The sequence below is a fragment of the Phyllostomus hastatus genome, unplaced genomic scaffold (assembly GCF_019186645.2).
Source record: "Phyllostomus hastatus isolate PE091 unplaced genomic scaffold, TTU_PhHast_1.1 phas_scaffold_78, whole genome shotgun sequence".
NCBI lineage: Eukaryota > Metazoa > Chordata > Mammalia > Chiroptera > Phyllostomidae > Phyllostomus > Phyllostomus hastatus.
Genome location: NW_025334041.1, coordinates 94,115,785 through 94,133,351, shown reverse-complemented (window position 1 = coordinate 94,133,351; position 17,567 = coordinate 94,115,785). Strand labels below are relative to the sequence as shown.

General features: G+C 38.5%; 1 pseudogene; it reads right to left on the bottom strand.

The window, feature by feature from the left end:
• Positions 1 to 384: 384 nt before the first annotated feature.
• On the bottom strand, positions 385 to 854 carry LOC123811900 (annotated as a pseudogene).
• Between the last annotated feature and the right edge of the window lie 16,713 nt (positions 855 to 17,567).

The following is a 17,567-nucleotide window of genomic DNA, read 5'->3' as shown; positions in this document are numbered from 1 at the left end:
CCAAACTTCCCTGCAATTCCCCCAACTGCCCAAAGAGCTATCGATAAATGCCTTCTCTGCTTAAATCAGGATGAGTTGATTTCCATAGCTCATGACCTATGATCAGGACTGATACAACTGGTCTAAATGCCCTAGAGGCCAGTAGATTTGCTGTAGTTTTCTAAGATTCTTGGGTGTGGGGCTGGTGCTGGGTAATCTTCAATGTCTTATTAACCCTTTGGACTTTTTTTTTCCTCCCTGTGGCTGGTGATGGAGGTAATGGAAAAGTGAAGAGGTGGAAGGAAATTCAGGGCTCTTCCCAAAAGAAGAAATACTTTTTGAAATGACTTTAATCTTTTTTTAGTACAACATTTTTATATTTAGAATTAGCCAGATGGATTCAATTTAGATGATCCCAATTTTGTTGGCAACATCCAAAGCATCATCTGGAGCCAATCGAACATATGCCTCCTTCTCCCCATCAGGCCTGATCAGGGTGTTGACCTTGGCCACATCAATGTCATAGAGCTTCCTTACTGCCTGTTTGATCTGGTGCTTGTTGGCCTTGACATCCACGGTGAACACAAGTGTATTGTTGTCTTCTCTCTTCTTCATGGCTGATGCATAATCAGGCAGAACTTGATGATAGAGTGGTCAGGCTTGTTTCTCCTGGAGGTGCTCTTCCAAGGATATTTAGGCTGCCTTTGGAGAGGCAGTGTTTTAGGCCTCTGGGAAATGGGTGACAAGTGGATCTTCTTTTTTGTGTGTCTGTGGACACCTTTTAATACTGCTTTCTTTGCCTTCAAAGCCTTTGCCTTGGCTTCAGCTTTGAGAGGAGCAGGGACTTCCTTCTTTTCTTTTGGTGCCATCTTCATAAAAAAGGCTGAAATGACTTTAATCTTGTTCTCATAGAATTGCTAAGGGTTTTAATTAAATTTTTATTTAATTTATTGGGGTACATTGGTTAATAAAATTATATAGGTTTCAGGTGTACAATTCTATAATACATTATCTGTATATTGTATTGTGTGTTCACCACCCCCCAAGTCAAGTCTCCTTCCATCACCATTTATCCCCTCTTTACCTTCGTCTACCTCCCCATAAACCCCTTACCCTCTGGTAATCACCAGACTGTTGTCTGTGTCTAGGGTTTTTTTGTTTGTTTGTTTGTTTGCTTAATCTCCTCATCTTTTTCACCCAGCCTCTCAACCCCCATTCCCTCTGACAGCTGTCAATCTGTTCTCTGAATCTACGAATCTGTTTCTATTTTATTTGTTAGTTTATTTTTTTCATTAGATTCACATATAAGTGAAACCATATGGTACTTGTCTTTCTCTGACTGGCTTATTTCACTTAGCATAATGCTTTCCAGGCCCAACCATGCTGTTGCAAAAGATATGTCTTTCTTTTTTATAGCTGAGTAATATTCCATTGTGTAAAGGTACCACAGCTTTTTTATCCACTCATCTACTGATGGGCATTTGGGCTGCTTCCAAATCTTGGTTACTATAAACAATGCTGCAATAAACATAGGGTGCTTATATTCTTTCAAATTAGTGTTTTGGGTTTCTTTGGATATATTCCCAGAAGTGAAATTTCTGGGTCATAAGGCAATTCCATTTTTAATTTTTTGAGGAAACTATACTGTTTTCCAAAGTGGCTGCACCAGTCTGCATTCCTAGCAGCGATGCATCCTTGCTAGCACTTGTTTGTTGATTTATTGATAATAGCCATTCTGGCAGGTGTGAGGTTATACCTCATTGTGGTTTTAATTTGCATCTCTCTGAGTGATATCAAGCATCTTTTTATATGTCTATGGGCCATCTGTGTGTCCTCTTTGGAGAAGTGTCTATTCAGGCCTTTTGCCCTTTTTTAAATTGAATTGTCTTCCTGGTGGTGAGTTTTTTAAGTTCTTTATAAATTTTGGATATTAACCTGTTATCAGATGTGTCTTTGGTAAATATATTCTGCCATTCAGTGAGTTGCCTTTTCATTTTGTTGATGGTTTCCTTTGCTATGCAAAGAATTTTTTATTTGATGTCATCTCATTTTTTTCCTTTGTTTCCCTTACCCAAGAAGATATATTAGAAAAATGTTGCTACAAGAAATGTCCAAGATTTTACTGCCTACATTGTCTTCTAAGATTTTTATGGTTTTGAGTCTAACATATAAGTCTTTAATCCATTCTGAGTTTATTCTTGTGTATAGTGTAAGAAGGTGGTTTAGTTTTTCTTTCTTTCTTTTTTCTTTCTTTCCACATATCTGTCCAATTTTCCAAACACCATTTACTGAAGAAACTATCTTTACCCCATTGTATGATCTTGTCTCTTTTGTCAAATATTAACTGACCATAAAGGTGTAGATTTATATCTGAGTTCTCTATTCTGTTCCACTGATCTATATGTCTGTTTTTATGCCAGTACCACAATGTTTTGATTGCCACAGGCTTGTGGTATAGTTTGATATCTGGTAGTGTGACTCCTCTAACTTTGTTCTTCTTTCTCAAGATTTCTGTGGCTATTTGGGTTTTTCTGTGGTTCCATATAAATTTTGGGAATATTTGCTCTACTTCTGTGAAATACACAATTGGTATCTTGATAGGAACTATGTTGAATCTATACATTGCTTTGGATAGTATGGACATTTTTACCCTTTGGTTTCTTTTTAAATTTTTAATTTACTGATTTTCTAGAGAGAGGGGAAGGAAGGGAGCATGAGGGAAAGAAACATCAATGTGAGAGAGAAATATTGACCAGTTGTCTTTTGCATGTGCCCTCAACCAGGACCGAACCCACAACCCGGGCATGTGCCCTGACTGGGAATCGAACCTGTGACCTTCAGTTTACAACCAATTGCGCCCCACTGGCCAGGGCACCCTTTGAACTTTTAAAAGTGGAATATACAAGAGACTGTCACTGCACATGCTGAGGCCCCCAGTCCCCAGGCACTGAGGCCCCTGGGCTGAGGCTCAACAGGATGAAACTTTATGTAGGAGATAACTGTGGGTTTTAATGTCTGTGGTCTTCGCCCTACGAGTGCAAGGAGATTTGGTTTGGGAGCTCTTATTTCTCCATGGGAATGTAATACGTATTATGTAACACCTAACATATACCAGGAAAGGAGAAGAAACTGCCAACTAAATTTTGATACAGTGCTTATCACTTCAAATGTTTATCTTAAACTTAATTAACATGCAGTTTTAAATTTAGACATAAATTTTTATCATATGTTGTTCTTGTGCATACATAAAAAGGAAAACATGAGCAAAATAACTTCAGATATTCTTAGAAACTCTTTATTCAGAATCCAAATATGCTGAATCACGTTTCTTTTCAAAGGTGAAAAGAGCTTTTATTAAATGTCATTTTACTTTTCTCCCCTAAGAGATAGTTCACACAAGTCTATAACATACTCTGAATACCACTTTGAAAGGTATTCCAAAAAGTGTTTTTTAAGCTTTTTATTTTGAAATAATTTTGTACTCACGGCAACTTGCAAAAATAGTACAAAAAGTCCCTGTATATCCATTATCCAACTTCTATCAATGTTCTGAATCACTTTTTTAAAAAAAAAATTTATTTTTTTAAAGATTTTATTTATTTATTTTTAGAGAGGGAAGGGAAGGAGAAAGAGAGAGAGAAACATCAATGTGCAGTTGCTGGGGGCTGAGGCCTACAACCCAGGCATGTACCCTGACTGGGAATCGAACCTGTGATGCCTAGCTCACAGCCTGCGCTCAATCCACTGAGCTATGCCAGCCAGGGTGAATCACTTTTTAAAATTGAAATAGCATTCACGTAACATGAAACTCACCCTTTTAGAATATACAACCCAGTGGTTTTTCATGTGTTCACAAAACTGAGCAGCCATCACCACCACCCATCTCACAGCGCTTTCATCACCTTCCCCCCACCATACCCCTGGAAAGCACAAACAAAACCCTGTGTCCATTAGCCATCATTCTCCATTCTACTTCTCTCACTCTCCCAGCCCTTGCAATCAGGAACTTACCTTCTGTCCCTATGGCCGAATGACCTCTAAACTCAGAGTGACCTGTGTGATTCCAGATGGTATCAATCTCTGTGTTACCAAGGGCACTGGTGATGCAGCATTTTATCCCAGCACTCCGCTCTGTCTACTGGGTTTTCTTCCAGGCTGCTGACACCCATTCTGCCAGTTTTGATGCACATGGCAGGCAATGACACCTCTACCCTAACAACTGCCTGGCTGATGAGATTGTAAGATTACTCCCAATTCTAGAGAGGTTAAAACGTGGGGGGAAAAAAATCCCACCTTAAAAGCAGTAAAAACTGTAATAAAAGAAGGTTATTTGGAATGTTTCCATTTTATTAGCATTACATCAGTGTCAAACATCATAGTGTCATATGTTTATATTGTCATTTGATCCCTTGCATATCTTCTGTTTAGATAATATAGCCGAGCACATAGGAGACAGGAAAGAACATAGTGATGAGCTTTCACTGTAGGGTACGATGGGCATTGATAATGTAATGAACCATTCTACTCTCATTTCAGAGGCTTCTTGGAGCAAAGGCACTCAAAGGAACAGTGGATGGTAGGGTCTGGGTGTGTGGAGTTTAGCCTCATAAAGGTGGGAGGGGGGCAGCAGGCTTCTAAGCCTCATCTCAAGGAAGCCCACTGCCAGGACAGGAAGGAGAGTGACCTCTTTCCCTCTCTTTAGCCCTTATTAACGATGTGCTACTGGTCATTTTCTGACTGCCCATTCCCCAACCTTTTCTGCCCTGTTCTGTGCCTGGGCAGGTGGACTGCTACAGACTGCATCCTTGGGTCATTATCTTCTTGGGTCATAGTCTTCTGGTTCCCTGTGGGTTTGGTCCATGGGAGGGAGTTCACAACGTGGGAAGAACAAGTAGGCAGCATGTTTACCTTCCCCACTCCCACAGACCACCCCCACCTCCAGGGAGGGAGGGCCCCACTTTTGGCACTGGCTCCTTCCCTTAGCCACATTCCTTTTGGGCAGTGCCTCTGCCTGGGCTATAGCACCTTCTGAGTTCTGGTAAGAGCTCCTCCCCTTATCCCTGTTAGAACTTCCTTGTATATAGTTCCTGGATTATTGTATATCCTTCATTGTCACGTTTAACTTTGCCACGCCTCTGCAAATGATCCCTTTGCCATATTCCCTTCAATTACCTCTTCGAGTACACCATTTGTTTCCTGCTGAAACACTCAATCCTTCTCCCAAGAGTAATGAATTACAGATAGCTTGGCTGGCTCTCTCTCATCTCTCTCTCTTTCTGGGTCCATACCTCCATGTAGCAGGCTTGCAGTCCTCCCTCCCATATGACACAATCTTACTGGGGCAGGTTTAGTTTCTGCAATTACGGGGTCTGCAGTTGGGGGCCAGAAGGTTAAATTCAGGGGGAAGACATTAAAAGGTCCAGTTTTGCCTATGGATCAAAGCTGTATTCCATCATCCAGTTTAACCAATAAAAACATTGAGATTTTGAGTCCTACAGTCTATTTCTCAGTTGGTCCTGAACTCAGAAGGTAAGGGGCATTATTCATTGTTCCCCTTAAATCCCAACAACCACTCTCAGATTTATATCTTCAGTTTCATACCCATAGAGAAAGCTGTCATATCATTTGTCAAGCTGCTCAGATAGAACATTATCCACCCTAAACCTCTTCCGATGTGCCCTGTTTCATTCTAGCATACTACTCTCCACCCAGTTGCTCATGCCAGAAACCCAAAAGTCATTCCTGATACCTCTTTGTTCATCTTTATATTCACACATGAATTTTTAAATATCGTAGAGCCTGTCTATGATCAAATCATTAATCCATTCACCAGTCTCCACCATCACCTCTCCAACCTTGGTACAAGCCACCATTACCTCTGGTCTGGGTCACAGTAAAAGCTTTCTAAAAAGTTTTAAGGTGAAAACAAAGAAGGCAAAAATTAGCTATTTTTCCCCTATAGTCTCAGATGTATCATGGAGTTTCCAGAAAGTCCAAAATAGCTAAGAAACATTCATTCTAGTTTAAAAGGACTAGAATCTAGCCTTTTTTCTAAGAATAAGTGACATTTTTAAATGAAAGCACCTATTACCTATGGGCCTTAAAACAACAAAAAATAAGTGTCCAAGTGTTTGGAGCCATGGGAACCATAAGAATAATGCTATTTACTCCAGGCTTGCAAGTGCTGCCTAAGATGAAGACCGAGCTAAATCTGGTGGCCATCAATAGCATCAATTTCCTAAGACTGTATAATAAAGAGGATAGCTTTGGTCCAAGGATCCCCCATGGCTGTCTGCCCAAGTTCATTGCTACTGCAGTTTGATTTGTGTATCCTGAAAACATATGTTGAAGACCTAGCCCCTTAGTACCAATAAATGTGATCTTACTTGGGAACAGGATTACTGAAAATGTATTTAATTAAGATGAGGTCATATTGAATTAGGGTAAGACTGCTGTCCTTAAGAAGAGAAGAAGAAACACAGACATATACAGAGGAAAGACAGCCATATGAAAACAGAGGCAGAAATTAGAGTTATACTGCCACAAGCCAAGGAACACCTAGGGCTACCAAAGCTAGAAGAGGCAAAAGTATCCACCTCCAGAGCCTATAGAAGGAGCATTGCCCAGCAGAATCTTGACTTCAGGTTTCTGGCCTTTGGAACTGTGAGACAATACATTTCTGTTGTTTTAAGCTACCCAGTGTGTGGCACTTTGTTATGGAAGCCCTAGGAAACTAATAAACCAGCATATATGAGTTTAGTCCTCTACAACAGGGACTGGCAAACTATGGCCATGGCCCACATCCAGACCACTGGCTGTTTTCATATGGCCCACAAACTAAGACCTTTTTTTTCCAGAAGAACTTTGAAATCAATTTGAGAATACAGAACATTAACTTTGAAATCAATTAAGTAAAATATCAGCTCCCCAAATAAGAATTGCATTCTTCTAATTTGTTTGGTAGACCCATATTACAAAGGAATTATATTCAATTATTATTATATTGTATTTTAAGTCATTTAAAATGTGCAGAAATTTGTTCTTTCTTGTTATATGAGTACCTACATAATATCCACAATTTTGTTACTTGGCCTGCATAGCCTAAAATATTTTCTATTTGGCCTTTTACAGAAAAAGTTTGTTAAACTCTGCCCTAGAGGAATCTTAGTGTAATTTTCTCCTTTAGCCAAGGGAATTGCTAAGCACCAGTGAAAACATTTTAATTATGACAAAGAGACTTGATTTTTATCTATTTTCATTTTACATAAACATTTTCCCTTGTTCCTCTTTTAAATAATAGCTTTATTGAGATATACCAGTAATCCACACACCATACAGTTTATTCATTTAAAATGTATAATTTTTTGTACATTAAGAATTTTGCAATCATCATCACAATCAATTTTAGATCATTTCTGGCATCCCATAAAGAAATTTCATACTTATTTTACTCATTATTACTCATTAGCAATAAGTGCCCATGTTCCTCCAGCCCCACACCCTCTAACCCTAGGCAACCATTAATCTACTTTCTCTCTACAAAATTGCCTATTTGGGACATTTTCCTATACAGCTGACCCTTGAACAGGGTTTTAGGGATGCAGCTGAAAATCCATGTATAACTTTTGACTCCCCCAAAACTTAACTGCTAATGGCTTACTGTTGACCAGAAGCCTTATTGATAACATAAAGTCGATTAACACATATTTTGTTTGTTGTATGTATTATATACTGGTTTCTTATAATAAAGTAAGCTAGAGAAAAGAAAATGTTAAGAAAATCACAAGGAAGAGAAAATACAGGTACAGTTTTTATTGAAACAAATCAATGCATATGTAGACCCGTGTAGTTCAAACCCACGTTGTCCAAGGGTCAACTGTACATGTTCCATGTTACTTTTCTACATTTGGTTTCTTTGGTCTGAATTTTTATTCATTGTCTTCAATATTTTACAAGAACAAGAACAATACCAAAAGTGTGAGCCATAGAAGGCTTAGACGTCTCTGACATACGTTTCCCATCATACAGTTTAGCCCGCAGCTATGGCCCCGCTAGCTACAGGTCCTCCATCACTAAAAATGTCCTGGACTTTCCCTTACAGAAATGTTACATCACTGACCGTTCTGAGGTCACTAAACAGTCACCCAGTGTGCAGAGATCCGAAACCTCCCAGCCTGTAGCTTTTTGCATTGTGAAGTTAGGAATCAGCCCAAAAATCTGTCAAAGTTTGTTGGTAATATGAATCTCTAAAGTAGGAATAAAAAGTGATCAAAGAAAATTACTTATAAAAATTGCCCTTGAGAAATATGGCATAATAGTTAAATATTTCATATTAACTAAAGTGAAGTTCTTTCAGAATCAAGATTTTTAAAAAATCTTTCTTGGCCTCACCAATTATTTGCTTTTATTATTGGTAATAGGTGCTCTGACTGGAAACCACCACTTCACCTTGCTTGTCATAGTAATTAGCTATAATGACTTCTAATGGGCTTTAGGGCTTTTTCCTTACTCATTAGAGTTCAAGCATTTAAATCACCTCATCTATTGTTCTGGTTATCTATTGCTGCAAAACAAATCACCCCCAAGCTCCCTGGCTTAAAACAAACAACAATCAGTTTATTATCTCTTGTGGTTTCAGTGGGTCAGGAATTCAGGAAGAGCTCCACTGGGTAGTTCTGCCTTCAGATTCCCCATGCAGTTGCAGTCGGTGTCAGGAGTTGGAAGAGAGGGCATTGGGAGAGCTTGGGGTGGCTGGACATTCTCCCTGTCAGGGGCCCTCTCCATGTGGCCTGTCCACATAGGTTAGCTTGTGGTCTTAAGGTAGTAATGCCTCTTACACAGTGACCCATGGTGCTAATGCAGGATCCAGCAAACCAGGTAGAACCTGCACCAACTTTTCTGTCCTAGCCTGGACAGTCACATAATATCACTCTGCCATATTTCACTGGTCAACCAGTCCCTAGGGTTTGGCCCATATTAAAAGAGAGAGGCCACAGAATTCACCTCTTCATGGGAAGAAGGTCAAGGAATTTGCAGAAAGATTTTTAAACTGCCATTATCTATGCAGAAGACATTCTTTGGTTTATGTAATAATTACTTCCTTAAGAGATATTATTTCTCTCTTCCCTTTACTTCCTTGTGTTTCCCCCCTCTTTCCTGATCCTCTTAAAATGTTTACAAATTAAAGATTTTGGGTTTAAATATTTTGCTTGGTACTTATGTGTTCCGTAAATAGATTAATTCTTGCACCAGGCCCAAATATTTCCGGCTGTTTTGTTCTACTCTGCCTACTTCCTGTTTGGTTGACTTTTATTTCCTGTACTCTTGTCAAAGGGTTTGTCAGAGCTGTAAACTTCCATTCTGGCCTAGGCACGGTGCTCTATTTCTAAATCTGCCAGTGGTCTTGAGCAACAGTATGCACAGAGTAACTATAATAAAGGAAGTGAAATTTGAAATACTATGTCTTAACTTAAAATTAATAGAATTAAACACCTACTTTAAGAAAAAATATATTTCAGCAGAGACCATTTTCCAGGAGCTCAGATCTCAAAGAGTCAGTTCACCTTCTCAATGGTGAACTGCTCTGGGCCATTGGTTGGACTAACTGAGGATAAAACCCCAAAGATCTTACTTCCAAGTGATTACAAACCTAGCTAGAATTCTCTCATTTAGGGACAGTTCTATATCTCTTAAAATGTTTTGGGCTGCAAATAACAGGAACCTCAACTCAACTGGTTTAAACTATAGGAGAATATTTACTATCTCATATAACAAGGAATCTGAGGTGGGATGGTTCCAACTTGGCAACTAATCATGTCATCAAAAACTCAAAGAGTTCTTCTAAATCTTTTTTGGACTGCTAATATCTTTAGCATGTTGGCTTTATTTTTAACTCATGGTCTTAAAAGGGTTTCTATAGTTTTCTTGTCACATGTAGACACAACAAAATCCAGTGAATTCCTGGGTGTCTCTTTTTATGAATGAGGAAAAAATTATTTCAGGATCTTCCCAGCAAATTTCCCCTCCTATTACATTGGTCACAAGTATATCACTTGCCCATTCCTAAACCATTCTCTGGCTCAAGAATGGGGTTACCACAATTGACTTAAAGATACACTTGACATTCGTATCAGGGTAGACTACCTAAACAAAATCAACATTCTTTATTGAAGAGGAAGGGAAGAGAGTATGATAGACAGGAAGTCTTTTAATATTTGGACTTACTCTACTACAGAGGGTTAACTTCCCCTCCCCTGGAGTTTCTACATCATTGAATGACACCCCTAATTAATATAGTTGCTCAAAGCAGAAAATTGGCAGTTCTCTTTACCTGTGTCTAGCAAACATCAATTCCCCAAAGCCACTGGCTTAATTCAAGCACTTACCTTCTCTCCTCTCCATTATTACAATGATTTTCCCTACAAATCACTGCCTCTAGTCTTGCAGTTTCCCCAATCCATCTTCCACATTATTGAGAGGATTAACTTTCTCTCACAAATTATCAGGGTATTGTCACTGGAGCTCAAATGCTAAAAATGGAATTAGATGCCACTTTCACTGTCCACTTCCTCCAACATGTAAAATTTGTTTTGTGGCTGCAGAAGTATGAAAGAGTTCAGGTGCAAGAGGATTCAAGAGACAGATGTGAAAGCAACGATAGTAGCAGACATGGGATGGCCATCTGTTGCTGTCATCAGTCTGATGATGGTAGAAAAAGGGGTTAGAGCCAAAAGATAAAGGAACTATATTCATGACAGATTCTGGGACACTTTGGGCACAAGCAGTCCTTTTTGAAGCCTAGGTGACAAAGTGTGATATAGTGTTGGACAGAAGGGGAGGTCTTCTGGGCCCAGCAAAGCAGGAGAGAAGATTCCATGACCCATTTATCCTCTCCTTACTATTTCAGCACTACCTTGTATTAGAATGGCAGATCCTGTGAGGTCCTTGAAGCTGGGACACAATTTTACCTTTGTACTGCTAGTGCCTAACACAGTGCTTGGCATGTGGCAAGTATTTAATCACTGACTAGTTTAACATTTCTTAAGTTTAAGTTTCACTTATAACCACTTAGAGAAGTGATGTCACTAAGATCATATCAAAAGTCTAAGGCAAAAAGAAAATATTAAAAATATACCCAGTAATATGAAAGTATAGTTTGATGATTTGTAATATTAACCTATCACTTTTAATAAGCACTAAATAAAAATAAGTGCATATATTTACTATGAAAATGAAAATGTGCCATCTGGAATATCTAATATTAGGTTTAATATATTTTGAACTTCATTAGAGTTTTTGATAGCTTTCTGTAAATATCAGATGAAACATTTAGATTGGATTATTAAATAAAAGTTGTGCTTGTCCTCAGTCTTAGTTGTTGATAAAATAAGCTTTTCTTTCTTAGACAGTAATTTAGGAAGCACAACCTTCTGCTCATAATTCCTTGGTTTTCCAACCTTCTCACACCACAGTTATATACAATCTTTCAGTTTATTTTTTAAATTATATTTTATTGATTAGGTTATCACTACCTGTTGCTAAACTTCATTAAGACCTACAAACCTTGGAACTATTTCCAGTTTCCTAGGACATCCATGCTCTAGACAACTTCCTTCCTTAAAGAGCTTAATATAAAAACTACGTAGCAACATGGGAAAATGTGAATAGCATAATACCAAGTGGGAAAAAAAAAGGCTACCACATTTTATGTATGTATAGTATTCATGCTTGCAGCTATATAAAATTTTCAATAAAAGTGATATGAGGGTATATTCCAAACCAATTTCTTGGTTGTTGTTGTTTTTTATGCAGGATTGGGGATGATGTAATTTTGATTGAGTCTCATTTTTTCTGCATTAATATTTTAGAAGATTTTATTTATTTATTTATTTTTAGAGAGGGGAGGGGAGGGAGAATGAGAGGGAGAGAAACATGGATGTAAGAGAAAAACATCAATTGGTTGCCTCTTGCACACACCCCAGCAGGGGACTGAGCCTGCAACATAAGCACGTGCCCTGACAGGAAATGCAATTGGCAACACTTCAATTTGCGGAAGGACACCTACCCAACTGAGCCACACCAGTCAAGGCTCTGCTTCAATTTTTTTCCACGATCAAGTAATAGCAGAAGAAATAAATCAAATCTACATATGTAAAAGCTCTGGAAGGGAACACATCCACACATCCACACATTCACATAGGTGACATTTGTATTAGTGAGGCAGAATTATAGGCTGTTTTTCTGCTTTTGTCCAATCTTTCTTTATATGTATATTTTTGATGTGATTTTAAAGTAAAAAATTTAGCAAAAATATTTAGGATTTTGAATATTATTCAAGAACTTGTTAATGGGTTGGCTCAGATTTCTTTTATGCTGTTAAATTCATGATTTGGGGATTTGTCTAAACATAATCATATTATGTGTCTCTACAGGCATAGTTACTACCTCTTTGGACAGAGAAGGAGGTGTTAAACCTTATGCTTCTTTTTTTCAATAGTAGTAGCATTGAGTGCCCAATGGTCATGTATTGTCACTCATATCAATACTAGAGTGATTCAATGTATAACAATTTATATTCCTTCAGGTGCTTACAAAGTATCTACAATACTCAGGGCAGTGTATTAAGCATTATAGGGGAAAATTATCAATAAGACACAGTTAATGGCTTTAGTAAAAAAAAGTTGAAGAACTGATCTTCACTTTCACCACAGAGATGTTGAATTGAGGACTTTGGAGAAAAGCTCTTAAAAGACACAGAGCCTATGAACACTAAGCACTCCAGATACTAGCATTTTTATTAGTGTGATTATGGCTGTTAGTTAGCTAACAAATATTTTTACACTGCTTTACGTCTTAGGTCATATTTGGAAAAGTAATGTGGTATAGGGAAAAAAGAGAACTAAGGGTTTGCACATCTAGTTTCAAGTTCCAGCTCAGCAACTAACTTCCTGCAGGAATATGGGCAAAGTACTTAAATTTTCTGTGCCTTCATTTCTTCACGTGTAAAATAAAAGAGTGGACTAAATGATCCATAGGGTTCCTTCAAACCTTAAAATTGACTATTCTCTGTTGAGGCATATCAGAAAACATCATATGACTTTAAGGTTATGATGACTTTATTACCAGTTCTGAAAAATGCTAATTCTAAATCTGCACTAGTAATTATTGGATCTCATGTGTGTGAAATGTCAGTTATTACTGTTACAGAAACCAAGTCAGTGCACTGTATCATGCTTCCAGGCAGCGCTGCACACACAAAACTAGCATATGTCATACTATAGGACTTCACGCAATAAACAAACAAAGATCAAAAAGAAAGAGGCATTTTAAGAATTAATGGTTGATGACCGCTTTTTAGAGTTTTCATGTATTAAGATTTCATTTCTCTGGGTGTTCACAAACCTAATGTTTCAGTTCCTTAAATGAAAATAGGTGAGTAGGGCAGGTTTCCTCAGAGCTACAGTTCTTACATCAGGGACTGTCCCTTTCCCCTCAAATGTGCTTTAAAAGCAGTGGCACAGGGACTGGTGTTGGATGGGAAGAATAGGCAAAACTGACGATGGTGGCATCTGGCTGTGCTGTCACACTCCAAACAATTCATGAATTGTTTAACCTAATCCATATATTTCCTTTTTCCTGACAGCAATTCCTGCTGTATCAGCAGTTTTCCAAATTAGATCTCTCACTGAGATTTCTATCTGGGACTTTTCTTTAACTCCTGGTTCTCCTTAATTCTCTATATCCAGTTAGTTACCAAGGCCTTTAACTTCTCTTTATAATATATCTTGTTTGCCTTCCTCTTCATTTCCATGTTCAATATCTGGGTCTGTTTCAGGCTCACATCTGTTTCACTGCAATAATCTCTTAATGGAGGCTTTTTTATGCTACTAATCTGATTTTCTGGAAACACTTCCATCACAGCACTCTCCATATTTCTCCATTGTCTATGAGATTAAACTAAACTACTCCTCTAAGCATTCTCACCCATCCACTACCAGATTTTAGCTCTTTTCTCTCTATTTCCTAGTATATACTTGTATTAGTTATGCTATAACGTAGAGAATGCTATAACAAAGGGAACTAAATGCAGTGTAATTCCCTGAGTTCCAGGATGCTCCATGCAATCACACAGATTCCTTCTATCTTGTTTCTCAATCATAACCTCTAGGACACAGTCCTCAAAAATTCAGTGGAACAGGCATCACAGGACATCTTTTTAGCCCTAGGGTAAGCAAAGAAGCAGGCTCACTGTCTGTAAAGTCTGTGCCTAGGAATGGGTGGGCACATATCTCTACTCAAGGGAAGAGGCAAGATACAGTGCAGTTGAGCAACTATTTATCAAGCCATAATTAATACAGCAAAAAAGGTCAGCTAGCACTTTCTGCCTCACACATCCTCTGCTTCAACTGCCCCATTCTTTCCCACACTCAGGTTTTTCTTTCTTTCTCTCCACTTACCCAGATGGTACCCACCCTCCTTAAGTATCACTTCCTTCTCTGAGTGTTGCAGCTATTTTCAAAGAATGCTTCAGTATGCTGATGGGTGGGTGCAGAGGTCTACTTGTCTTGTGGCTGCCCAAAACAAACCTTGTAAATTCTCTCACTTATTACACCTGTCACCTACCAATCTGAAGTGGTCTGCCTCTTTCTTAAGTCTCTCCTTGCCCTCTGTGTACAGAGATTAGTTTTGAATTTCACCTGGGGGGGAACTTTGCAAGTTGCTAACCAACAACAGAGAACCAACAGCCTATTTGGCTAGGGCAGGGGTGTCAAACTCACTTTCACTGGGGGCCACACCAGCCTCGCAGTTGCCTTTAAAGGGCTGAATGTAATTTTAGGACCATATAAATGTAACTACTCCTTAACAGTTAAGTGAGAGCTTGGCGCTGCTGCCAGGTAAAAACAAGGTGCCTGGCTGGATAAAACAAGGTGGAGAGCCAGATTCAGCCTACGGGCCTTGTGTTTGCCACCTGTGGGCTAGGGGAATCTATAAAGCCTTCCTGTTAGATGAGTCTTGAAAGATGAGAAGAGATGAACCAAGTGAAGAAGTGTGTTAGGCTGTGGAGAGGAGGGAGCTGGTGAGCAGGGTCTCAAGGTAAGTAAGGCTATACAGGTTGTGTGGCCCTCAGGGAGAAAGTGAATCAAAGGTCTTTTCAAGTATATGTGTGTGTGTATACACACACACACACACACACACACACACACACACATATTTTTTTAATCATTACTCAAGGATATGCTTACTGACTTAAGAGAGGGGGGAGAGAAACATTGATGTGTAAGAAAAACACTGATTGGTTGTTTCTTGTTTGTATCTCCACCAGGGATCCAACCTGCAAGCTAGGTATGTGCCTGCAACTTTTTTGTGCATGGGACACTCCAACCAACTGAGCCAGCTGGCCAGGGCTCTTTTCAAATATTTTAAAAATAGAGTTATAACATATATAAAATGTAGAAGTCTTTATATACCAGTATAGTTCAATTTTTTAATATGTAGTATATGTTACACATGTCAAAGATGAAGTTGGACATTAGTTAAAAGTATTAGAGACAGGCTCTACTCAGTAACTATTGAAATAGGGAAGGGAGCACAATGTGAACTGAACACAGCTTCAGTTTGTGCAGGCATGACCCCGAGTTTTTGATGGAAGAGAGAATAGTGAATGAGCAGCCAGGGAATTGGAAATTTACAAAAAGCAGAAAGGGGCCCTCAGTTAATGTCATTAGGTTATCTGCTTTTGTTAACTGGCATTTCTTGAAGTTAGGCTCCTACCCTCCCACAGAGACTGGGAGACAGGGGTCTTGCCTTTAAGTGCTGACTGGATTAAACAGTAAATTCTTTTGGCAGCCTGGAGCTTTCCCAAGCAACAATCTGAGGAAGCTAAAGTTGTCATCTTAGGGATGTGGCCTTCAGCTGTTAGGACCTTTAGCTAGTATTTATTCCAGTATGTTAGTGTGGAGGGCAAAATAATAAGTGCTGAATCTGCAGTTGGTATAGGCCAAGGTTGAGGCCTAGCTGAGAGGCAGCTCAGAGGAGCCTGAGTAGAGTTTGGTCAAGGAAAAAGTCTTCTGTCACCCACCCTCAACCCAGATCAACATATAAAATGTTTCTAGCAACTGAGAAGTCTCCTTTGGGCCACTTCTCATCAACATCCACCCCCAAAGTTACACAACCTTCTGCCCTCCATCACAATTAGTTTTATCTGGTTTTTGAACTTGATATAAATGGATTCATATAGTATATACATACTCTTTTGTGTATGGCTTTTTCACTTATGCTTATAAAATTTATCCATATTGTTATGTGGCAATAGTATATTCTTTTTAATAATTGGGGAGAAATCTAGTGTGAACTCACTGCAGTTTATTTACCTATTCTGCTATTGATGAACAACTCAGTTGTTTTCTCACTGTTGAGTAATATGAATAAAGGTGCCTTAAACACTCTTGTCCATCTCTTGGTGGATATAAGAACATATTTCTGTTTGGTATATACCTAAGAGTAGTACAGGCAGTCGCCAACTTATGATGATTCAACTTCTGATTTTTCAGCATTAAAATGGTGAAAAAGCAATGTAAATGTGGTAGAAACTGTTCTCTGAATTTTGATCTTTGCCTGGGCTGGCAATAGTATGGTATTTTTTTGTGATGCTGGGCAGTGGCAGTGAGATGGTTTTGCCCACCTGTGGGCTAATACGAGTGCTCTGACAACAATGCTCAAGGTATATTAGGTCATTATGATGTTCAGCAGGTTAGATTTTTTTTATAGTTCACAATTTATATTTTTAATAAAGTCTACAGTCTGCTAAATAAAAGCGGTAACAAGATATTTCACAAACTATTATAAAGTTTAAATCTTAGGAATTTAATTTCATTTAAAAAATTAGGTACCTATTCATACCTGGATAACCTAAAACTGCTGTTCAATCTATGGTTTAAATACTTTTTAAAAAATACTTTTTTTGTAAGAGATTTCGTCCCATCACTACTTTTTCATGTTTTACAATAAACAGTTTGTGTTCATAATAAAAAAAATCCACACAATAATTCAGCATGTAAAAGATAACTTTACAAAAAAACCAAGACAACCTTTCAAATCAAATTTATTTTCTTTTTTGCCTCTTTGCATACAGAACTCCACACGCCACTTTTTTTTTTTTAGCTATAAAGTCACTCCATGTTAGTCAGGTACCATTTTATCCCTAAAACTTAGCTGGTATCAAAATATGACAGTTAATCAGTATTAAATCTATAAAATATTTATATAGCACAGCCCATTAAGCTTTAGACACTTGGCTATTAAAATACATAAAAACAGGACAAGACCCCCATGTTCAGAATCAGCTGTTCACAGTCCCCCTCTAGTGACTGTAAAATGGTTCCCAAAGGCAACAGAGGCAACAGGCAGTTACTTCAGAGGACATTGGGCACTGTGATCTGGACGCACGCATATTATACTGTTACCCCAGTGTCATGTACCACCCCACCTTTCTCTCAAGTGGTCTCATAATTCTAGAATGTCAGGTGCAGCTGATACCAAATGAAGACAGACAACACAACATTTACTTTGTGGACATATTCTAACTCCTA